Genomic DNA, 26,286 nt, shown 5'->3' on the forward strand with positions numbered 1-26,286 from the left:
CAAGCGTCAATCCAAGGGTGCGAAACTTAGATATCCAGCTTTCCAAACTAATCTCCTTACGACCACAAGGTACCTTGCCAAGTAATACTGAACCCAACCTAAGGGAACAACTCAATGCAATTAATGTTCAAGATGAAGAAGGATTCGTTGAGCCTGAGTTAGAACCGAGGTAAGAAACTATGGTAAGCAGATGCTAAGGTGAGGTAGGTCATAATAAAAACAAATCAGTGAATGTCGAATATAAACCTCATGTGCCATACCCCAACGTGACAAGGAAAGACCACCCAGATGAACAATATGGTAAATTCCTTAAATTCTTAGAAAAATTACACATTAACTTACCGTTTATTGAAGCTCTATCACAGATGCCAAATGCAATGAAATTTTTAAAGGAGCTTTTAGCAAATAAACGGAAGTTAGACGAGGCATCGCATGTGGAGCTAAATGCAGTTTGCTTAGCTATTCTGCGAAATAAGCTACCAAACAAATTAAAAGATCCAAGGAGTTTTACAATTCCTTGCTTAATTGGTAGTTTAGATGTTAATAATGCATTAGCTAATTTGGGGGATAGTATTAACGTCATGCCCTACAAAATGTTCAAACAATTAGGTCTTGGGAAACCCAAATAGACTAGGATGAGCATTCATTTAGTAGATAAAACTATAAGATTTCCTAAGGGTATTATTAAAGATGTGCTAGTTAAAATCGATAAATTTATATTTCCCGTGGACTTCATTGTTCTAGACATAGAAGAGGATAGCAACACTCCTTTAATTCTAGGAAGGCCTTTTTTAGCAATTGCTAAAATGATCATTGATGTTGACATAGGTGAACTCACACTCCGTGTGGGAGATGAAACAATCACCTTTCAAGCTCGTAATTCTGGCAACACATCGGAAATTGAAGGTGATCGTTTAACCCATTCTACTAAAACTGACAATATGGTGCAACCTACTTTGTAGGAAATGAGTCTGAAGGAAGTACATGAGCCATTCTCAAGAAATGGTAGAGGACCTATTCATGAAGAATGAAGGCTACAAATCAAGGAGCAAGATGGATGGCAAACGCATAAACTAAGAACGCATAATAAACCAGAACAACGCCAGAACAAGCTCAACAACTTCCCACATCAACTTAAGGTTGGAGATAAAGTCTTATTAGATGCCGCAGATCCTCACATTGTCACTACTACATCGAATGAAGAAATCTCTCTTACAGTACTTGGTATTTTCCCATTCGGTACAATTAAGGTAAGTAATCCCAAGTTCGGCACTTTTAAGGTAAACAACACCCATTTGAAACCTTATTTTGATAAGAATGATGCAGGAATGAGGAGTATAAACTCCTCGAACCACCATAACCATTCAATAGAGAGGTAAGTCGAGCTTAGACTACAAATAAACGCTTCTTGAAAGGAAACCTGAGCACTAACTATATTAACTTATTTAAAATTTAGTCTTCAACACCTAACTTACTAACGGAGCTCTTGAATACAAGTTTTCCACAGAGACACGGCCAAGTACACGTGTGTGCTTAGGGCCGTGTGAAAACAGAGCAACGATTTTCCCAAACACGAGCTACGATAAAATGCCACGGCTGTCCGACATGGCCGTGGTCGAACCTGCCAAAACAACACGGGTGTGCGACACACCCGTGTGGAAGAACCATGGGTGAACCTGTTAAAACAGCACGAGCGTGCGACACGGCCGTGTCTAGCACCTGTGGTCAAACTTGTTAGATTGACACGGGCATGGGAGAAGCAAACAACGCTAGACACGGCTGTGCGACACGACCGTGTGCACCCACATGCCCAAGGAACATGGGCATGTACTAAATGTCAGACGTGCCCAAACTCAAAATTCGCGAATTACAAGGGCTGAAATTGGGGAACACGAGGGTGTTACCTAGCCGTGTGCCCCAAAATCTATAAATAGGCTGTACTATTCATTGTATTCTTCACCCAAAAACTCTAACCCTAGCCGTTGCAAGTCTACACGCCCTCCCCACCACGCCCATGCGCCGCTTCCAACTTCACTCCTGAAGCTTATTCTTCCATTTTTAGCGTTTGTTCACTCTTTTACCTTTAACTCCATGCATTTTTAATGCTATGATCTTCATGTATCTCACACTATGCTATCGTTCAAGTTCCATTTCTTTTATGATTAGTTATCATTCATTCCCCATGGCATATTTTTTATGAAACTCTCATGCCTTACTCACCTATTCTAAATCAATATTCATAGTTTTCAATTGTTTTTTTATTTACCATTACAACTCATGCCATGTGCTAAATTTATGCTCTTTATATTTCCATTAAATTCCTGGCCATTTTTACTCATATCACCATGCTAGTGCCACAAAAGTATGCCATGAACTTATTGTTTTAGTTAGTTTTAGTAGTTGTGGCTGAAATTATGATTTTTATTTAAAATTTGTTTTCGTTGTACTTTGACCACTCATCAAGACGACTTGATGATTCTATTTGCAGGTACCATGTCATCTTCACGTGGTAAAAAGGCCGCTGTCCTGCTTCAAAGAAAAGGAAGGGAGCATCATCTTTTTTGGGTCCTCATCACCCTTTTCTGAGGTTCCCAATCGGGCCCCAAGAAGAACTATTCCAAATACTCTGGGCCTAACATTTAATTGCGAGCCGCTGCATCGACTGGGCTGCGGTAGAACAAGTTCAGTTGGCTGAAGCGATTCGGGCCCTCCTAACCACCGGCCATTGGGAGCTTTTATTTGGGATCATTACGCTGACATATCTTAAGCTTACGATGGAATTATGCTCCACATTTCATCTTTAGACCGTGATGACGAACTACAATGATCCCGGCATGGCCCAATTTCGCCTAGGCGGATTAATCTACCAGCTCAGCATCCCAGAATTCAGTACGACGCTAGGTTTATATACGAAGGAATTCAAGGAGGAGAATGACTTACATGCTCTCAACCACCACATCCATCGTTCTCCTTCACGGTGCTAGGACGCACTAGTACCAGGTTGTGCCACCTACAATCCTAGCCGCTCCAAGGCATCGGCTCTCCCTCCATCTTTGAGGTATCTACACGCCATATTGGACGCCATTTTGGCTCACATGATTACAGGAAGGTGAGAGAGCACCGGCGTCGTCAACACTCACGACGCCTACTTTTTATGGTGTATGTCGCACGGGCACTTCATCGAGCTTGCCTATTTTATCGCCCTCGCGGTTCTGTACCAGACGGAGTCGCATAGGAAGGGGGTCATCTCCATTGACCCCTATGTTAATCGGTTGGCTCGACCTTAGGGCTCCTCAGCACCGCAGCCCAAGAATCATCCTTAACCCTCATTAGCCAGATGTCTCTACAAGGCATCTCGAGCATAATTAGCATGAGGATGATCAAAAAGTGCTGAGGAACCTACCCTCCTCAATATCGTCTCACCCAATCTACTGAGGAGGAGGCCTACGAGGACATTCCTGATGATGTCCCTCCCCAGCATAAGGACCCTCAGTCTCAGCCACCACCACCCTCTCGTCCAGTTCATGCGGCGGCTTCATATGCTGACATCTCTGAGTGCCTCACTCGATTCGAGCAGCAGTGTTTTCAATGATTTGACAACATTGATGCTACTCTACAGCTGATTTTTTAGCACCTCTACATCTCATCGCCAGTCTCACCTCGCGAACCATCCAGCGATGAAGATGTTTAAAAACATTTATTTATTATTTTATGTTTTTTATTTTTATTAAAACTATTTTTTATTTTTTTATTAGACTTTAGAATTTTATTTTTTTAATCATCAATTTTGGTTATTTCTTTATGAGTAATTATTCTTGCTAATATCCCCTAAAAAGTTCTTTATTTCATCACAGTTATATAGAGCTCCTAAGCTCATCATCGCATAGGAACTAAAAACTCCACCGGGAACGGTTTTCCACGACTACCATGTCCTGATCGACCACGACCATAGCTATCACTAGATATAATATTCTTTTGGCGCAGGACTTATGGACTAATTAACCTCTACCACCGCCGGAGTATCCTCCTCCACTCTCGCACCGATTACTCTCCAAAACTCCATTTCGAAGAATTCATCCATTTTTAACTCAGGAAGTTTCACTTCTCTCCCTATCTTATTTTTATATTCTTATATTTATCTTTGTACATTGAGGGCAATGTACATCTTAAGTGTGGGGGGATATTCATTTCATTATCAGAAAAATCCCTAAATGACTGCCTTGTTCTCTTGAAAACTGCCTTGTTCTCTTGAAAAGCTCTCATATCATATTTAGGATAAATTTTAATTGATTTATGATTTTGATTGATATATCTTGAATTAAAACATAGGCATTTATGCATTGATTGTTTAAAATTTAAGACATTAGAGAATCAAGCATGATAAGTTGATTTTTAAGAATTTAAAATCTTAGGTTGTTTCCCCAAAGTTTAGGTATTACTTTGAGTTGGAATTCACAAGTTTTAAACATAAAAAAGCCATAATTTTTGTGATATTTTTGAGCCTTTTGAGCATCTATTAATTCTTTCATGCTCACTTTGATTATTGCTTTAAGTGCATCAGTATTAAACTGTTATTCTAGAACTTGCTTGATTATGCATGTCAAGACCACACCATTTGATTTGATATGTCAAAATGATTAAGGCACTTAGGATTAACCCACTCATGCCATGAAAAGCCTACCTCTACAATTAACCCCTAGTAAACCCCCTTGAGCCTAACAAACCATTTCTTGTATTACCCTTAATATTAACCCTTAACCCATTATTGTTGAAATCCCCTAAATTAATTTGATCCCCATTTTTATCGAGATTTGAATTGAAATAGTTGCTTAACTATGTTTTATTTTATTTTGTAATTTAACTTGTTCTTAAAAAAATAAAAATAAAAATGTATACATATTAGTAGTAGTAATCTTTTGTTTTTGAGCTTAAGTATTTAATTCCATATTCTGAGAAGAAGCTCTGTTGTACGCAAGTGATATTAAATCTTTTTCTAGTTAAGTGATTTTTCAATTCAATCTCGATTCTAACTTTTGCTTTCAGCCTATGACCGCACCCCCTAACCAAGCCTCATTACAACCCTCTAAAGACCTTTTGATTGATGTATCATCTTAATTTATAGTGGTGGAGATTTGATTTTCATGCAAGCCTATGGTAATAATTTTTCATTATTGATTATTGAGTGCTTTAATTATTGTCCTTAAACACCTTGAGTGATTTGAGTGAATCTTTAGTGAGGATGTGAAACTCTATGACATTCTCAATTAAAGGTAATCACTTAGATAAAGGGAGACACCTATGTTTGCATGATTAAATACTCAACTTGGAATGTTTGAAGCTTTTATGTTCTTTTAGTTGAATTCTCAATGTATGATTACCTATGGATTATTTTGAGATATTTTCGATAGAGATTATAAGTTGAGAAAGATTTATTTTGATTATGAGTTGAGGATTTTGCGTGAGGACAAGCAAATGCTAAGTGTGGGGGTATTTGATAAACCGTAATATATACATATTTTTACCCCATGCTTGATGCATTTTATGGATGATTTTTCCTTAGAATTGGTGAATTCGATGCTCTTAATGCTTTAATTTCATGTTTTATACTTAGGAGAGCATATGAGAGTGAAAGGAGCGAGAAATGGGCCAAAAATAGAGAAAAATGGGCCAAAGTACGAATTCAACACAGCCTGGACCTCCTCATATGAGCAGACCACATGGCCGTGTTAATTTGGCAAATTCGAAGCACGACTCACACGGGCGTGTCACACGGGCATGTCCCTGCTGAGCCCAAGTTGAGTCCAATTCAGAAAAGGCTAATTTTGAGGGTTTCTAGGCATTCTAAAGCCTATAAATACACCCTAGAGGAGGAAAGTAAAGGAGGGCATGAAGAGGAAGGAAGGAATTTCTCGAAGGAAGCCAATTGATCCATCTCAGAAGCCAGAGTCATCATCAAGACTAAAGATCTCCCTTCAATTTCCCTTTAAGAGTTTTGAGTTTTCTTTATGTTTTGTATTCGTTATTCTTCTGAGATGTTTTCCTTTTTAGTTATGAACTAAATCCCTTAAATACCTAAGGGGAATGAAACCTAAGATGAATCTTGTTATTATTTTCTAAATTGTATGATAAATATTTAACTTGTTCTTAATTATGTATTCTTAATTCTTGTTTTGATATCCCAAGATACTGATTCAAGATAAGCTCTTACTCAGAGGAGGAATAGACCCTGTCTAAGAGTACATTTGTCATAATTAAGCGAAGTAGTTTGCGCGCCTAGACATAGGGTGACAAGATTTTGCCGGATTAAGGTGAAACCTAATAAGGGGATCCATAGATCGAGTTAATGCAACCCTAGGTGTTAATTAGAGAAAAGTCTCAATTATTCAATCTACGGATTAGATGTTGTTAGTCTAGAATAGGGATAATAACATAACTTAGGGATCTCTACGGAACAAGTTAAATGAATAAATTGTCCGATTCAGAGACAGAATAACAAGTACAGTCTAGGTGAATTTTTCCTTAGGTATTGTCTTAATTCAATCGTTTTCCAAAAGTAATCCCGCAATTCCATTCTTTGTGAATTGTTAGATTAATTAATTAGTTAGGTAAAACAAAACCCCTTTATTCTTAGGCTAGATAATAAAAAGATAGTCATTACTAGTACTTTTAGTTCCTTTGGGTTCGACAATCCGGTCTTGCTAAAACTATACTACTGTTCAATAGGTACACTTACCTGCATCATGATAATAGTTAGTTTCAAGAATGATTGATTATAAATATTTAAAACTTACTTATCACACAAAATCACGCGATCAAGTTTGGTATCGAGTTTGTCCCTGGTGCGGCACCTATCTCAATTGCTTCATATAGGATGGCTCCGAAAGAGTTAAAGGAGTTGAAAGTGCAACTATAAGAGTTGACAGATAAGGGTTTTGCGAGACAGAGCTATTCTCCGTGGGGTGCTCTAGTACTTTTTGTGAAAAAGAAAGACGGGTCGATGAGGTTGTGTATAGACTATAGACAGCTCAATGATAAACCGTAATTTATACATATTTTTATCCCATGCTTAACACATTTATGGATGGTTTCTCCTTAGAATTGGTGAATTCGATGCTCTTAATTCTTTAATTTCATGTTCTATACTTAGGTGAGCATAGGAGAGTAAAAAGAGCGAGAAATGGGCCAAAAATGAAGAAAATGGACCCATGTGGGAAATGAACACAGCCTGGACTTTCTTACACGGGCATGTCACATGGCCCTGTCCCTTTGGCAGGATTGAAGCATGACTTACACGGGTATACTACATGCCCGTGCCTATTCAATAGCCTTGGCCATGGGCTGAAGGAATCGCACACGGTCGTGTCCCTGCCGAGCCCAAGTATAACTCTATTCGAAAAAGGCCAATTTTAGGGGCTCTTAGGCATTCTAAAGCTTATTTAAACACCTGAGGAGACACTAAAAGAGGGGACGCATAGTCGGAAGCAAGGAATTACTCAAGGAAGGCCGATTGATCCATCTCAGAAGTCGGAATCATCATCAAGACTGAAAATCTCCCTTCAAGTTCCTTCAGGAGTTTTGGGTTTCCTTATGTTTTGTTATCTTTATGCTTTTGAGATGTTTTCTTTCATAAGTATGAACTAAACCCCCTAAATACCTAAGGGGAATGAAACCTAAGACGGATCTTGTTATTATTTTCTGAATTGTATGATAAATATTTTACTTATTCTTAATTATGTGTTCTCAATTCTTGTTTTGATATTCTAGGATATAGATTTAAGTTAAGCTCTTATTCAAGGAGGAATAGACCCTTTCTAAGAGTAAATTTTTCATAATTAAGCGGAGTTGATTGTACGCCTAGAGATACAGTGATAAGATTTTACCGGATTAGGGTGAAACCTAATAAGGGAATCCATAGATCGAGTTAATGCAATTATAGGGTGTTAATTAGAAAGAGATTTCAATTATTCAACCTAGGGTTAGATGTTATTAGTCTCGAGAGATATAATAATATAACTTAGGGATTTCTACGGATCAAGTCAAATGAATAAATCATCTGATTCAGAGTCAAATAACAAGTGAAGTCTAGGTGGATTTTTCCTTAGGTATTGTCTTAGTCAATCGAATTTCCCAACTTTTCCTTCTCTGCATTCTTAGTTAGTAATTAGTTTAGATAACAAAACCTCTTTATTTTTAGGTTAGATAATAAAAAGGAAGTAAAAATTAATACTTGTAGTTCTTTTGGGTTTGACAATCCGGTCTTGCTGAACTATACTACTGTCCGATAGGTACACTTGCCTTAATCGTGATAATAAGTTAGTCTCAAGAACGATTCTTTCATAAATCTTTAAAACCTGACACGAATATCACGTATCAAGTTTTTGGCACCGTTGCCGGGGAGCTAGGATATTAGAAACACTCAATTTTTATTGCTTTAGCCATTTTACTTTTATTGCAATTTAAATTTAAATTTTTATTTATTTTCTAATTTTTTATTTATTTTCTTTTGATAGGTTTTTCTAGTTCATGACAAGAAGAAACCCGTCAGGACCGTTACTATTTAATAGTGAGCTCGATTGCATAGTTCACAGAAAGCGAACAGAAATAAGGCAAAGCTTATGATACACTGAGGCAGAGCACGAGGACGATACTTCAACCACAATAGAGGAGATGGCTGAAAACCAAGAAAATTCGCTACCTCCTGCGATTGCTGTTAATCAGAATCCTTCTCCGCGCACTATGCATGATTATGCTAAACCTTCTTTAACAGGAACTGAATCGAGCATAATTAGACCTGCTATAGCTGCCAATACTTTTTAACTGAAGCCTAACATAATTCAACTGATACAGTAATTTGTTCAGTTTGATGGTTTGCAAGACGAAGATCCCAACACTCACTTGGCAAACTTTTTGGAACTATGTGATACATTTAAAATTAATGACGTTTCTGGTAACGTCATTCGCCTTCGGTTATTCCCTTTCTCATTGAGGAATAAGGCTAAACAGTGGTTGAACTCGTTGCCACGGGGGTCAATCACTACCTGGGAAAAAATGACCGAAAAGTTTTTATTAAAATATTTTTCGCCTGCTAAAACGGCTAAATTACGTAATGATATCTCTTCTTTTATGCATATGGATTTAGAAACACTCTACGATGCATGGGGGAGATACAAGGACCTTTTGAGAAGATGCCCTCACCATGGGTTACCACTCTTGTTACTGGTTCAAACCTTTCATAATGGCCTGAATCCTTCGACTCGCAAATGGTTGACGCAGCTGCTGGCAGAACCATCAATAATAAGACACCTGAAGATGCCTATGAATTTATAAAGGAGATGTCACTGAATAACTATCAGTGGCAAGTCATGAGGACAAAGTCATCGAAAACAGCCAGTGTTTATAACATCAATTCGGTCACCATGCTCTCTAATCAGGTAGAACTCTGGAATAAGAAAATTGATGGTTTCCTTAGTTCTTTACAGGTTCACCCAGTAATGCAGTGGGAAGCGAGTGGAGGTGGATCAAGCAGTTCAGAATATCCACCTTATGGCCACAACATGGAGAACGAGCAGTTAAATTACATGGGGAGGTTGAAGGAACCACCCAAAATTTTCATGGGGAGGCCAAGGGAATTAGAGACCACCACCTCCAGGCTTCTAACAACCACCCTACCAACAAGAGAAAAAGCCGAACCTTGAGGAGATGCTAACAAAATTCATCTCAGTGTCAGAAAATCATTTTTAGAATACCGAGACGGCACTAAAAATCAACAAGCATCAATCCAAGGGCTCGAAACTCAGATTGGACAACTCACCAAGTTGATTTCCGAACGACCAGAAGGTAGCCTACCAAGCAACACTGAATCTAACCTAAGGGAGCAACTCAACACGGTTTCCATTCAATATGAGGAAGGGTTAGTTGCAAAACCATGGCCAGAAACAATGGTAAGCAAAGGTAAGAATGAGGTAGGCCAAAATGACCCAAAGCTGATGAGTACAGAATATAAACCTCTTGTGCCATACCCCAATGCGACAAGGAAAGACCGATCAGATGAACAATTTGGTAAATTCTTTAAACTTTTAAAGAAACTACATATTAACTTACCATTTATTGAAGCCCTTTCGCAGATGCCAAACACAGTCAAGTTTTTAAAGGAGCTTTTAACAAATAAATGAAAGTTGGATGAGGCATCACTTGTGGAGTTGAATGCAGTTTGCTCAGCCATATTACAGAATAAGCTACGTAATAAATTGAAGGATCCAGGGAGTTTTACGATTCCTTGTTTAATTGGTAGTTTAGATGTTTATCATGCATTGGCTGACTTAGGGGCAAGCATTAATGTTATGCCTTATAAAATTTTTAAACAGCTAGGTATTGGGAAACCTAAACAAACTAGGATGAGCATTCAATTGGCTGATAAAACCATTAGATTTCCTTAGGGTATCATTGAAGATGTTCTTGTTAAGATGGATAAATTTATATACCCAGTAGGCTTTGTTGTTCTAGACATGGAAGAGGATAGTAACGCACCTTTAATTTTAGGACGACCCTTTTTAGTGACTGCTAGAACCATTATTGATGTTGGTACAGGTGAACTCACACTTCTTGTGAGAGACGAAACAATCACCCTTCAAGCTCGTAATTCGAGTAACACATCAAAAATTGAAGGTGGTTGTATGAATCATTCTACTAGTACTAATCATGTGGTGACACCCTCTATGCAGGAAACAGTTTCGAAGAATACATATGAGCCGTTTTCAAACAACAACAAAGAACCTATCTATGAAGAACGAAGGCTACAAATCAAGAGCTAGATGAATGGTGGATATAGAAATCGAGAACATCTGGTAAACCGAAACCAACTTAAAGTTGGAGACAAAGTACTACTAGGTGCAGCAGATCCTCGAATTGCCACTCCTGAACCTAATGAAGAAATTCCTCTTAAGGTACTCAGTATTCTCCCATATGGTACAGTCGAGGTAATTCATCCCAAATTCGTCACATTTAAGGTAAATAATACACGTCTTAAACCTTATGTTGATAAAGTTGATAGCAGGGATGAGGAGTGTAAACTCCTCGCACCACCTTGACCATGCAGAAGAGAGGTAAGTCGAGCTTAGACTATAAATAAGCGCTTCTCTGGAGGCAACCCAAGCACTAACAGTGTTAATCTCTTTAAAATTTTAGTTTTTAACATCTAACATACTAATCGAATCATGGAATGCAGACTTTCAAAAGACCACATTGCCAGGCACACGAGCGTGCATTAGGCCACGTGAAAATAGGGCAAGATTTTTTCCCCAACACGGGATACGATATGTTGCCACAGCCCTACGACATGGCCTTGGGCGAAACTGCCAAAACAACATGGGCGTGAGACATGCCCATGCCTTGAAACCATGGTTGAAACTGAGAATGTAACACAGGTGTACGACACGCCCGTACCATCGACTCGTGGTTGACAATGTCAAAACGAACATAGGCGTGGACCTATGTACACGGGTGTGGGAGAAGTGAACGAAGCAAGACACGGCTGTGTGCACCCACACGCCCAAAAAACACGGATGTGGGCCAAATGTCAAACGCGCCCAAATTTAAAATTCGCGAAACACATAGGCAAAAATTAGGCCACATGGGCAAGTGCCCCAAAATCTATATAAACCCCTCACTATTCATCATCTCCCTCCCTAAAAATCCCTAACCCTAGCCGCTGCAACTTCACACGCCCTACCCCCACGCTCGTGCGCCACCTACAACACCAACTCCGACACCCAAAGCTCCTTCCTTTTGCGTTTGTTTACTCTTTTCTCTCTATTTTCTTTAAATATGTTGCTTATTTCATGATTTCTCTACTCTATTGAATTATTTTGAATGAATATTCATTGTTAGAATATTAAAATACTCATGCTTATTTATTAATTTTTTTCATTTTAGTTACTCCATTATGCTATACTTTTTTCATTTTTCCTAGTTCCATGAAGTTTATGCTTACCCACATGCATTCATTCATATTCCCATTACATTATTTCCATAATCTTATAACTTTATATATTTAGTAGTTTTGTTTTCTTCATCCATTACGTAAGTCTCATGAAATATTCCTATTTAGTTTTGTGCTTCCGTGCTATTTTTGGGACGTATTGGTTGAACTTTGATTTTTCAACGTAGGTACAATGTCATCCTCACATGGTAAGAAGACTGATGTTCTCGCCTCAAAGAAGAGGAAAGGAGCAGCATCATCCTCGGTTCCTACCACGGAGATTAGGCACTCGTTCCTCCAGGTTCCCTTGGGACCCCTGGAGGAATTATATCAGATATTACGTGCCCGACCCCTAGGTGTGGGCCGCTGCATTGACGGGCAGCACTTAAGCAGATTCAATTGGCCGACGAGGTCCTAGCCCTCCTAACGACTGACACATGGGGGCTCTTCTTTGAGATCGTCGAGCCGACGTATCTAGAGTTTACATTGGAAGTCTGCTCAACGTTCCATCTTTCAGACCGTCATGACAAACTTCGATAATCCTGGAATGGTCCAGTTCTGCCTTGGTGGTCTAGTACACCAATTGAGTGTACCCGAGTTTGGGATTGCACTAGGGCTATACACGAAGGAATTCATGGATGATAATGAACTCAATACCCTCCACCACCATATCCACTACTCCCCCCTCAAAATGCTGGAGGGACCTCGTCCCTGCCTTGGCCACCTACGATCCTAGCCGCTCTAAATCATCAGCTCTCTCTCCATCCTTGAGGTACCTAAACACCATCTTGGTTCATACTCTGATAGGGAGACGAGAGAGCACCGGCGTTGTCACCACCCACAATGCCTATTTCTTATAGAGTATGGTGAATGGGCACGTCATTGACCTTGCCTACTTTATTGCCCTCGCCATTCGCCACCAGACGGAGCAGCACAGGAGAGGGGTTATCTCTACCGGGCCCTATGTGACTCAACTAGCTCGGCACTTCAGGCTCCTCAGTATAGCAGCCCAATCATCCTCCCTCACTCTCATCGGCCAGATGCCCCCACAGGGCATCTCGAGCATGCTAAGTATGAGGATGATCGAGAAACGACATGGCACCTACCCTCCTCAATACTACTTCGTCCAGTCCACCGAGGAGGAGGATCTAGAGGACGTTACTGATGATGTCCCTCCACGTCATAAGGACCCACCGTCTCAGCCACCACCCCCTCTCGTCCAGTTCATGCGACGGCTTCATACGCTGACATCTCTGAGCGCCTTACTCGATTCAAGCAGCAATGTTTTTAGCACTTCGATAACATTAATACTACTCTACAGCAGATTTATCAGCACTTCCACATCTCATCGCCACCCCCACCTCGCGAACCATCAGCGATGAAGATGTTTAAAAACTTTATTTATTATTTTATGTTGTTACTTTTATTTTATTTTCAGACTACTTTTTATTTTTTAAGCTTATTTTTATTAGGTTTTATAGTTATTATTTTACAATTTTTAATTTCAGCTATTTCATTACGAGTATTTATTCTTCCTTATATATTTCATGAAAAAGTTCCTGATTCTATCACAGTTATAAAGAGCTCTAAAGCTCACTATTACTCAGGAACTTGAAACTCCACTAGGAAGGGTTCTCCACGACTGTCATGCCCTATTGACCACAACTGTGATAGCCCTAATTTGGCCCCAGTCGAAAGTGGTTTTGGGACCACAAAACCGAGTCAAAAAAATAATTAGATGTTATATTATGTGCTTATTATATGTGAAAGTGCATGTGTGAAAATTTCATGCTTTGATTTTGTCATTTGTAAGTGAAATTATGAAATAGGACTTATGAAAAAATTCTTGAAAATGTGATAGGTTAATTTGTAGTGCCCAAATAAATTGTAGTGCAAAATAGGAGGATTTGCATGTCAAACTTCCCACTTTAGTTGTAGTGGCCAGCCATGATGGGAATGATAAGCAATATGTGCATTTTGTATTATAACTTAAGATGATGCAAATAATATATGCATTTTATTTTAGCATTATAATAGTTAGTGGATGATGGGCATTTCATGTCTTTTATATTAAAGAATTAAATGTTTAATAGATTAATAGGATGAAATATGAATTTTTATAATAGAAAATGGTGATAAAAACAAAGTTACACCCATCCTTTCTCCCAATTATTGCCGAAAACCATAAAGAAAAGAAGAGAAAATGAAGCTAAGGCATTCGGCTATGGGGAATGTATAGATTAAGGTATGTTTAATGCTCCTTCATTGAAAATCTTTGTATATTTGGAGTGGTCATCAAGTATAGAAGTTAGCTCATGGAAAAATTTTTGTAAATTGATGAAGATGACATTCGGTCATGGATGTTTATATTTCTTTGATGTTGTTTTTGATATTTTGTGTATTGAGGGTTGATAATAGATGGAAGTTGAATGGTTGTTGTATGTAGATAGCATGCATGCTAATAATGTTTTTATTTTCTACTTAATACCTTATTGATTATGAGTTAACATGAATGTTCAGTTGAACATATACCTTGAATTATGTTCAAAAATTTTAATTGATTAGTTGTACTCTTCTTTTTGGTTTTGAATATTCGAAATATTGAAGGTGAAAAGCTAGAAAATTTCAAGTTGAAATGTTGTCTAAATGCTGGAAATTTAGCATGCATATTCTTTTATTTAAATGCTTTGACCGAATGTTGGAAGTTAACTTGCATGTTATTCGGTTACTGCATGAGGGAGTTAAAATTGAACTTAAGATAGTTTATTACTAATTAATTTGCTGCTGTAATGTTGTAAAATATTGGCTGTCCAAATTAGGACAAATTTATGGTGCTTAGCTAATAAATATGCTACTGTAATGCTGTAAATTATTGGCTATCCAAATTAGGACAAAATCATGGTGTTATGTGCTAGCATGATATGTATGTGTGATTTAAGTGAAAAATGTTTAGATGATTTATAGTAATCGGCTAATGTGTTTTTGTGGATATAGATGCCGAATGTGGACTTAAGAAATTAATTGGAAAATTTTTTGTTTATTTAGGTGATAGAAAGTATGAAATGGTCTTATGTGATACGTGTATATAAGTAGATGGAAATGAAGTGTCGTATATTTTTGTGTATGGGATTAATTGCACTTTGATTTTAATGTGCATGATTATTACTATGTTTAAAATGTGTGAAAGCCGAATATACTCGTGATACAATGCTTGATTAGTTGATTAACAATAAGTTAAATTTGTTAAATTGAAGCTCAAGAGCATAAGGAGCCAATTTTGGATAAAGGGAAAGCGAAACTAGTCGATTAGTCAATCCGTAGTTAATTGATAAAATCCAAGGTAAGTTCTTAAGTGTTTGTGTTTGATCATGTTATATGCTTAAGAGTTGAATAATCATAATTAAGAAATGTTTGATTGTATATATGTATATATATACATATGTTCTTTGTGTTGAATGAATATTAAATTAAAGTTATGAGCCGTATGTGACTAGCATATCTAGTCAACTTTGATACTATTAAATGATGTACTAAGATATGTGTTCCAATGTGGAAATTAAACCCTATGTGGTTGAAAGGATGAAAATCTTTGTTCATAGATATGTGCTTCAGTTATACGTAATTGAAGTATAAGTTATGAAAGTGTGAAAGAACAGGTGAATTGTTTATCGAAATGTGATATACGGGCTTCGGGCCTAGTAGGCTATAATGCCGGTGAAATGATATCGGGCTTCAAGCCTAGCAGCCGAAATGCCGGTGAATGAATTCAGACTTAAAGGTCTAGCAGGCTTATGGCCGGTGATGAAATCAGGTTATTACCTAACAGGCAAATTGCCGGTGAACTATTAAAAGTGTGGTGCTATAAGACTATGGGCTAATACGATATGTGGATTCATTCTATAAAGTAATTTATTCAGGTACGAACAACCTAATTATGTACATGTGAATTAAATGAATTTGATGATTGATGTGAATCGAACATATGAGAAATGGTTTCATGTTTATGTCCAACTATGAGACCTTGTGTTAAATCGACAATTGAATTCGTTCAATACATTAAGTTGGCCAGGTATGCGATATGTACTTATGCATGTTAGATCGATTGGAATTGAATCACGAATGTGAATTGAGAAGCATAGGTGAAAATGCCTATGTCATATATGTGAGTAAGGGTAAAACCATCGTAAATTATCGATAAGGGTGGGCTATGTGCGGAACCACCTTATAATTGCTAATTTGAATGGTTGTGTGCGAATCATTGAGCATGATGTATTGTATTGAGATTATGCTTAAGTAAACATATAGATATGTGATGAAATTGATTGGTGATATACATGTTTAAATAATATGAATGCAAAGAATGTGTGAAAGAGTAAATTTGTAATAAATTTGCTTGGGACAGTAGCAGTAACATGATTTTGGAAAATCACCATAAATTGTGGGAGTTGATTTAGAAGCTAAATAAATTATGTAATTAAATCTTAATGAGTATAGTTTCTTATAAAAGAAACCGTGTAAGCAAAAGAGTTGCTGATAATGAGATATTTGAAGTGGCGTGGGACAGAATCAAATGACTTCGGGGTTCCCTGTTCTATTTTTAGAAAATCATTATAATTTGTACAAAAATGGTTATAAGATAAAGTTTATATTATTAGACTCCTTAATGAGTCTAGTTTCAAATGAAATCAATGAGAACATATTTTGGATTCTGTACAATGAGAATTGGACTCGTAGTGAAGAGTGGTCAGATTAGTCAAATAGTGAAACAGGGGAAACTTTAAGAAAAATATGGCATTGATTGGCCAAACCAAAAAATTTTAAAATTTTATGGATAGAAGATATATGAGTCTATTTTTAGGTAAAATTAACGTCAATTGATTTGGAGTTTTGTACCTCCAGTTATAAATAATTTAGTGACTATTGCTCAGGTAGACAGTTTGTTGTGAACTTGAGTATATGTTGTAAACATTGATAAAATATATAAATGAGCTGCTAATTGTTTTCTTAAGAACTTACTAAGTGTAAAGCTTACCCCCCCTTCTTTCCCATTTCTCTAGGGTTGCCAGGTTTACTCGAGTTGGAGGCCATCAGAGATATTATCACACTGTCGAGTTCACGCTATTGGTGTAAGTAAATCCTAGTGTTTCGAGTCTATGGCATGTATATGGTTTTAATGTTGAGTATGTGATATTATAATTTAGCCAAAGGTGTTGGCTTGTATTGATAAAGTGTTTTGGCCATGTGAATTGGCCTATGTTGGCTAATAATGTTGTGGACCTAAATGTTTATTCATATATATATGTATGATACTATCTCTTGTGATGTGAGCAAATTCTATGGTATTTATTGCATAATAAAATGACTTGAGCATAACATTTGTAGATGTTTAAGAGCTCATTTATGCCATGTTGTATGTTATTGGATAAGTATATGTGCACATGTTGCGAGGGTGACAAATGGCTTGGAAAATAGCCTTGTAATTGTCCACACGGGTAGACACATGGGCGTGTGTCTAGACCGTGTGTGGCATACGGTCTGCCCCCATGGGCGTGTTGTCCAACCATGTGTCCCCTGCACCTAAGTTTTTCAAGTTTGTATGCATGGTAGAAGCACGCGGGCGTGTGGTCTATACCCACACTGGCATGTGAAGCTTTGATGCAAGAGATTTTCTAAGTTTTTCATGAGTTTCGGTTGGGTCCCGAACCACCCCAGATGTATGTTTTGGGCCTCATAAGCCCATATATGGGACAGATTGCATGTGAAAAGAAAAGTTCTAAATTGGTTGAAATTTTATGGCACTGTTTTTGTGTGATTGATTGAGTTTAAGTCGGGTAACACCTCGAACCCTGTTCCGGCGAGGGATACGGGCGAAGGGTGTTACAACAACCATAGCCAACTTGAGATATAATATTCTTTTGGCGCAGCATTTTTGGAACCCAACCTCTACCACCACCGGAGTTTCCTCCTCCACCCTCATCATTGCTTTTGTCATTTATTCTCCATGACTCCAATTCAAGGAGTCCATGCATCATTCAGGAAGTTTCATTTCTCTCCCTATCTTATGGTTATATATCTATCTTTATCAATATATCTTTCTTTGTCCATTGAGGGCAATGTAAATCTTAAGTGTGGGGGGTCTTTTATATCATCATTAGAAATCCCTGAATTTTCTCTTATTCTCACATGAATCACTCATATTACTATTAGAATGAATTTTGCTTAATTTATGATTTTTATTGATATGTCTTGAATTAAAACATAGTATTTATGCATCGATTGTTTAAACTTTAAGACATTAGGGAATCAATCATGATAAGTTGATTTTTGAAGAATTAAAAACTTTTAGGTTGTTTCCCTAAGCTTAGGTATTATCTTGAGTTGAAATTCACAAGTTTGAACATCAAAAAGCTATAATTTTGTGTGATCTTAAGCCTTTACAGCATATTTTATTCCTTTCATGCTCACTTTCATTATGAGTGCATCAGTTTTGATTTGTTATTCTAGAACTTGCTTGATTATGCATGTCAAGACCACACCATTTGTTTTGATATGTCAAGATGATAAAGGCACTTAGGTTTAACCCACTCACTCCACAAAAGCCTACCTTCATTATTAACCCTTAGTGAACCTCTGTGAGCCTAACAAACCATTAATTGATTTACCCTCAATATTAACCCATAACCCATCATTGTTGAAATCCCCTAATTTGATCACTATTTTTGTCGAGATTTGATTTGAACTAATTGCTTAGCTATGTTTTGTTCTTCTATGTATTTGACTTGTTCTAAAAAAAAATTTACTCCAATACATATTAGTAGTAATTCATCATTTTTAACTTGAGTGTTAATTCAATATTCTGAGAAGAAGTTCACTTGTATTCAACTAATGACTAGTTATTTTTCTAGCTAGGTAATTTTTCAATTCAATCTCAATTCTAACATCTTCTTTCAGCATATGACCACACCCCCTAACCAAAGCCACGTTACAACTGTCTAAAAGACCTTTTTGACAGATGTATCAGCTCAATATATAGTGGTGGAGATTTGATTTTCATGCAAGCCTATGGTAATAACATTTCATATTGATTAATAAGTGCTTTTATTGAGGTTCTTAAACACCTTAAGTGATTTGAGTGAATCTTTAGTGAGGATGTTAAACTCTATGATATTTTGATCAAAGGTAATCACTTAGATAAGGGGAGACACCTATGTTTTCGTGATAAAATGCTCAACTTGGAATGTTTAAAACTTTGATGTACTTTTAGTTGAATTTTCAATGTATGAGTACTTATGGATTATTTTGAGAAATTATTGATAGGGATTATAAATTGAGAAGAATTTATTTTGATTATGATTTGAAGATTTTTTCTTGAGGACAAGCAAATGCTTAAGTGTGAGGGTATTTGATAAACCATAATTTATACATATTTTTATCCCGTGCTTAGCACATTTATGGATGGTTTCTCCTTAGAATTGGTGAATTTGATGCTCCTAATCCTTTAATTTCATGTTTTATACTTAGGTGAGCATACGAGAGTAAAAAGAGCGAGAAACTGGTCGAAAACAGAGAAAATGGACCCACGTGGGAAATCAACACGGCTTGGACTTTCTCACACGGGCTTGTCACACGGCCGTGTCCCTTTGGCGGGATTGAATCATGACTTACACGGGTATACTACACACCCGTGCCTATTCAACAGCCTTAGCCACGAGCTAGAGTAATCGCACATGGGCGTGTCACACGGGCGTGTCCTTGCCGAGCCCAAGTATAACCCTATTCAAAAAAGGCCAATTTTGGGGGCTCTTAAGCATTATAAAGCCTATTTAAACATCTAAGAAGGCACTAGAAGAGGGGAGGCATAGTAGGAAGCAAGGAGTTACTCAATGAAGGCTGATTGATCCATCTCAGAAGTCAGATTCATCATCAAGACTGAAGATCTCCCTTTAAGTTCCTTTAGAAGTTTTGGGTTTTCTTATGTTTTGTTATCTTTATGTTTTTGAGATATTTTCTTTCATAAGTATGAACTAAACCCCATAAATACTTAAGGGGAATGAAACCTAAGACGGATCTTGTTATTATTTTCTGAATTGTATGATAAATGTTTGACTTGTTCTTAATTATGTGTTCTCAATTCTTGTTTTGATATTCCAGGATATTGATTCAAGTTAAGCTCTTATTCAGAGGAGGAATAGACCCTGTCTAAGAGTAAATTTGTCATAATTAAGCAGAGTTGATTGCATGCCTAGAGATACAGTGATAAGATTTTGACGAATTAGGGTGAAACCTAATAAGGGAATCCATAGATCGAGTTAATGCAATTCTAGGGTGTTAATTAGAAAGAGATTTCAATTATTCAACCTAGGGTTAGACGTTATTAGTCTCGAGAGAGATAATAATATAACTTAGGGATTTCTATGGATCAAGTCAAATGAATATTCAGAGTCAAATAACAAGTGAAGTCTAGGTGGATTTTTCCTTAGGTATTGTCTTAGTCAATCGAATTTTCCCAAAAGTATTTTCCCAACTTTTCTTTCTGTACATTCTTAGTTAGTAATTAGTTTAGATAATCAAACCTCTTAATTTTTAGGCTAGATAATAAAAAGGAAGTAAATACTAATACTCGTAGTTTCTTTGGGTTCGACAATCCGGTCTTGCTGAACTATACTACTGCTCGCTAGGTACACTTGCCTTAATCGTGATAATAAGTTAGTCTCAAGAACTATTCTATCATAAATCTTTAAAACCTGTCAGGAATATCACGTATCACTCAACAAGGTGACGGTGGAGAACAAGTATCCCTTGCCATGGATCGACAATTTGTTTGATCCATTAAAGGGAGCCACAGTGTTTTCTAAGATAGACTTGAGATCCGATTATTACCAGGTAACAGTTAAGGAGCAAGATGTGCCAAAAATCGCGTTTCGAACAAGATATGGGCATTTTGAGTTCCTCATCATGCCCTTTGGATTAACAAATGCTCCCACCGTGTTTATGGACTTAATTAACCGCATTTTCTGACCTTATTTAAATAAGTTCGTTATGATCTTTATTGATGATATATTAATTTATTCTTGTGATGAAGGAAAGCACGCGGAGCATTTGAGAACTATTTTGCAGACCTTAAGAGTTAAGCAGTTATATGCCAAGTTCAGTAAAAGTGAGTTTTGGCTCCGAGAGGTCAGATTCCTAGGACACATCGTATCGGGTGATGAGATTAGAGTTGATTCGAGTAAGATCTCGGCTATTGTTGAGTGGAAATTGCCGAGGAATGTATCAGAGATTAGAAGCTTCCTAGGCTTAGCGGGGTACTATTGACGATTCGTTAAAAGATTCTCTATGATTGCTACTCCGATGATGAGGTTGTTACAGAGAGAGGTCAAGTTCGAATGGACAAATAAGTGCCAACAGAGTTTTGAGACATTAAAGGCTTTATTGAACGAAGCCCTAGTTTTAGTGCAACCAGAACTAGGAAAGGAATTTGTGATACCTTGAATGGATTGGGGTGCGTGCTCATGCAATAAGGTAAGGTTGTAGCCTACGCCTCGAGACAATTGAAGCCATACGAGAAAAACTACCCAACACACGATTTAGAGTTGGTCGCCATCGTGTTCACATTGAAAATACAAAGACACCATTTGTATGGTGAAAAATGTTGAGTGTTTACCGACCATAAAAGTCTCAACTCAAAAAGAGTTAAACTTACGACAACAGCGATGGTTAGAGTTGATAAAAGACTATGTGTTGATAATCGACTGCCACCTGACAAAGGCGAATGTAGTCACTGACGCTCTGAGAAGAAAGTCATTATTCGCCTTGAGGGCCATGAATGGTCAGTTTTCTATGGTTGATGATGGTTCAGTTTTGGCAGAATTAAGAGCTAGACCGATGTCCGTACAAGAGATTTGTGAAGCTCAGAAGGGTGATAAGGGTTTACAAGCTAAAATGACTCAGGGCAAGACGAACAATGAATTAGACTTTTGGATTTGTACCGACGGCTGTTTGATGTCCAAAATAGGGTATGTGTACCTAAAGACGATGAGCTTATTCTAAGGATTTTGTGCGAGGTAGATAGTGGTTACTAATCTATCCATCCGGGTAGTGTTAAAATGTATAATGACCTGAAGAAAATGTATTGGTGGTCGGGAATGAAAAGAGACATTTCAGAGTTTGTTTCTAAGTGTCTAGTTTGTCAGCAAGTGAAGGCTGAACACCAAGTACCTTTGGGTTTACTTCAACTCGTAATGGTTTCCGAGTGGAAATGGGACCGGGTAACCATGGATTTTGTGTCAAGTTGCCTTTGACGCCAAAGAAAAAGGATGTCGTTTAGGTTGTTGTTGATAGGCTCACAAAGTCGGCACATTTTATCCCAGTGCGTACTGACTACTCGCTTAATAAACTAGTCGAGTTTTATGTTTCTGAAATTGGAGACTTAACGAAGTGCCCTTGTCGATTATCTCAGATAGAGATCCGAGATTTACCTCACAGTTCTAGAAGAAGTTACAAGAGGCATTAGGGCCGAAATTAAATTTTAGCACGACTTTCCATCCACAAACCGATGACTAGTCGGAGAGAATAATTCAGATTCTTAAAGACATGTTGCGATGTTGTGTTCTTAAATTCCAAGGTAGTTGGAAAAAGTATTTACCGCTGGCAGAGTTTGCCTACAACAATAGTTATTAATCAAGTCCGAAAATGGTGCCTTATGAGGCTTTGTATGGACATAAGTGTCGAACGCCCTTATATTGGACCGAACTTAGAGAGGGTCAGGTTCATGGGGTTGACTTAGTCAGAGAAATTGAAGGAAAAGTAAAGATGATTAGAGATTGCTTGAAAGTGGCTTCAAATAGACAGAAATCCTATGCTAATTTAAAGTGAAAAGAAATTGAATTTCAAGTCGGTGATAAGGTATTTCTAAAAGTGTCCCCGTGGAAAAAAGTTCTTCGATTCGGTAAGAAAGGAAAATTAAGTCCATGGTTTATTGGACCTTATGAGGTGACAGAGAAAATTGGACTGGTAGCATATCGACTTGCCTTGCCATCTAAGTTAGAAAAGATCCACAATGTTTTCCATGTGTCGATGTTGTGCCATTATCGCTCGGATCCTTCACACGTTCTTTCATCAGTAGAGGTTGAGATTCGTTCAAATATGACTTATGGCGAAGAGCCGATTAAGATTTTGGCTCGGGAGGTTAAGCAATTAAGGAATAAGAGTGTAGCACTTGTGAAAGTTTTGCGGCATAGACATGGAGTTGAAGAAGCCACATGGGAGCCCGAGGAGACTATGAGAGACCAATACCCAAATCTTTTTGCCGGTAAGATTTTCGGGGACAAAAATCCCTAAGGGGGAGAATTGTAAAAGACTGATTTTGGACCTAGTCGAAATAGTTGTTTTAGGACCACAAATCTGGAGCTGGAGAAATCTTTTTTTTATTATTTTGGTGTTATAGCATGATTATATGAATGCATGAAAATTTTGGTGAATTAATTTTAGTGATTGGAAGCTCAATTACAAAAAAAGACTAAATTGCATAAAGTGTGAAAGTTTTGTTCTACTAACTAAAGGTGTCAAATAGTTATGGAGCATTCAAGTAGAGGTCCTTTTTGAGTAAATAGACTAATAAAATGTTAGTGGCTGGTCATGGAGCCTTAATTCATGGGATGGTCAAAGGGTAGGTAACTTAATTGATAAATAAATAATAAACCTAAAGGCTAGCTATTATCTTTTTCTCTTCTTCTCTTCTCCACCAAAATTTTCAGCAAGAAAGGGGTTTTGAAAGCTTGAAAATTTCAGCCATTAAGTTCTCTCATAAGTAAGTGATTTTGATGACTTTTTTTGATAATTTTTGTACCTTTAGGACCCTTGTAGCATAAGCTATCTAATAAAGGGACTATTTTGCAAAATGATTGAGAGTCTAGGGTTTTTCCATGAAAGCATTTATGTGGTTAGCTAAAATTTTATGGAAGAAAATGAATCTTGGTTGTTAAATAAATAAATTTTGTGAAAGTGGTTTCATGAAAATACCTAAATGGGCTATTTTGTAAAGCTTGTAAAATAGGTGGTAATTGTGTGAAATGTTTGAAATTGTGAGTTACTATAGGTATAAAAAGAGTTCGGCTAGGCTTGGATAATGAGGAAACTTGATAAAGATTGAATTTTGAATTGTAAAATGTTTTTATTAATGTGATGATTAAATGAGTGAAATTTTATTATTATAGATCAAGAAATACGCAATCCGGACCTAGACCAAGGAAAAGCCAAGCAAGCGTATTAAAAACAATTAGTCGCCTACATTTTGTGTACCGAGGTAAGTTGTACGTAAATAATGTAATTTGTTTGTATTTATGTATTGTATAATTAATATGGCATAAATTGTGGGCTATTGTTGTGAATGTACATGATGAGAATTGATGTAGTAGAGACTCCCGGTTGAACCTTAGGAATAATTTTGGATATCCATGTCATGACATTTGGGTGATGTGTGTGTCAGTGTAAGACCTGTCTGGGACATGGCATTGAGATAGATAAGTGAGAGCTAGTGTAAGACCTGTCTGAGTCATGTCATCAGCCTCAAGATATGCAAGCTAGTGTAAGACTTGTCTGGAACATGGCATCGGCTTGTGGTGTGTTAATGCAAGACCTGTCTGGGACATGGCATTGACACAGATAAGTGAGAGCCAGTGTAAAACCTGTCTGGGACATGGCATTAACTTAGATGTGAAAGCTAGTGTAAGACCATGTTTGGAACATGGCACTGGCATCATACCCTATGTTTCAAACTTGGTGATTATCCTGTAGTATTTTAAATCGTTCAATGGGAAATTTACGGTTTATGTCAAAATAATAGCGCTTATGACAATGTTGTTAGTGGTACAGGTACTTAAATGAAATTGATGATATGTGAACTCTATTCTTGTTGTATGAATAACTAGGAATGAGCATGAGTAAGAATTGTTATAAACATTTACTCTTTGTGCGAGTTATGATATATTGGGAGTATGATCACATGTGGTAATATAGTTGTTATTTCGATATTTACATGTAACTTACTAAGCTTTGTGCTTACCCTTTTCTTTTCCATTTTCTTGTAGTGCCGCCAAATCAGCCCGTCGATCAAAGAACGTCAGAGGCATCACTCACACTATCACTCTAAGCTTTTGGTATAGTTAGTTTTATTAACTTGAGTATGGCATGTGTAGGGATTGAGTCTTTTTGTTATGTGTCACATTTAAGTTAGCGAATTGTGTTGGCATGGGACGAAAACCTTCTTTTTGTATAAGGCCATGGTTAATGGTTAATATCCATTATTGGTAATTGTAAATGATGATGCTTCCCTGGATGGACAGATGTATGAATGATCAAGTGCATGTTCGGTTATTAGAGTGTTATAAGGTTTGCATTTGAATGTCATGTTGTGGTTGATTTAGTCTTATATTTTTGTGTGAATTGGAGATATTTGTTGTTGTGTAGGTGTGCAAGTAAGGGTGGAAAAAAGGCTTGGTAGATAGCCTTGTTTTGTCCACATGGGTAAACACATGGGCATATGTCTAGGCCGTGTGCGACACACAGTCAGCCCCATGGGCGTGTTGCCCGGCCGTGTGTCCCCTGCACCTTAAAATTTCAAGTTAGTATGCATGGTAGTAAACTCACGGGCAGAGACACAACCATGTGTCTCAGCCGTATGGAGGACACGGCCTAGCACATAGGTGTGTGCCTTGGCCATGTGCCCCTAAATGGCTACTGACGTCAGAAATAGAATGTCAAGGTTTTTGGACACAGGCCATGTGAAAACCCCTGTAGGTTCGAATTAGGAATTAATTCCACACGGGTTAGGGACACGGACATGTCCTGATATGTTTAGGCCGTGTCAATTGCACGGGCCTTCAACACGACCTTGTCTAGAAGGCCACACAGGCGTGCCGCCCCTTCCACATGGGCGTGTAGCCCTTCTTCAAGAGTCATTTTCTAGAGTTCTTTAAAGGACCCAGTTTGGTTTTGAATCGGCCTTAAAGCTTGTTTTGGGCCTCATAGGCTCGTAATAAGGAGTACTAGACAAGGTATTAAAAGTTTTTAAGATTTGTAAATGTTGGAATACATGTGTTTAAGTTTAGTAATGCCTCGTACTCAGTTCCAGCTTCGGGCTTGAGTAAGAGGTGTTACATTTATCCTGGATTAGTAATCCTAACCGAGGCCCTCTGAGCATACGTTGTATAATGGATTTAGCCTGGACTGGTAATCCTATTAATACGATATGTGGCTTGAGAGAGTGTTTCTCAGTTAAGTGCCCTAAGGGGTACATTTGAATAAGGAAT

The 26,286-nt window shown here is 37.6% G+C and overlaps 1 non-coding gene across 1 annotated transcript; it reads right to left on the reverse strand.

The window, feature by feature from the left end:
• Positions 1-9,096: 9,096 nt before the first annotated feature.
• LOC121228577 (small nucleolar RNA R71) lies at positions 9,097-9,203 on the reverse strand. Its single transcript, XR_005926153.1, has one exon. It is a non-coding gene; the product is annotated as a small nucleolar RNA R71 (small nucleolar RNA).
• Positions 9,204-26,286: the final 17,083 nt, after the last annotated feature.

This window comes from Gossypium hirsutum, chromosome A04 (genome assembly GCF_007990345.1).
Source record: "Gossypium hirsutum isolate 1008001.06 chromosome A04, Gossypium_hirsutum_v2.1, whole genome shotgun sequence".
NCBI lineage: Eukaryota > Viridiplantae > Streptophyta > Magnoliopsida > Malvales > Malvaceae > Gossypium > Gossypium hirsutum.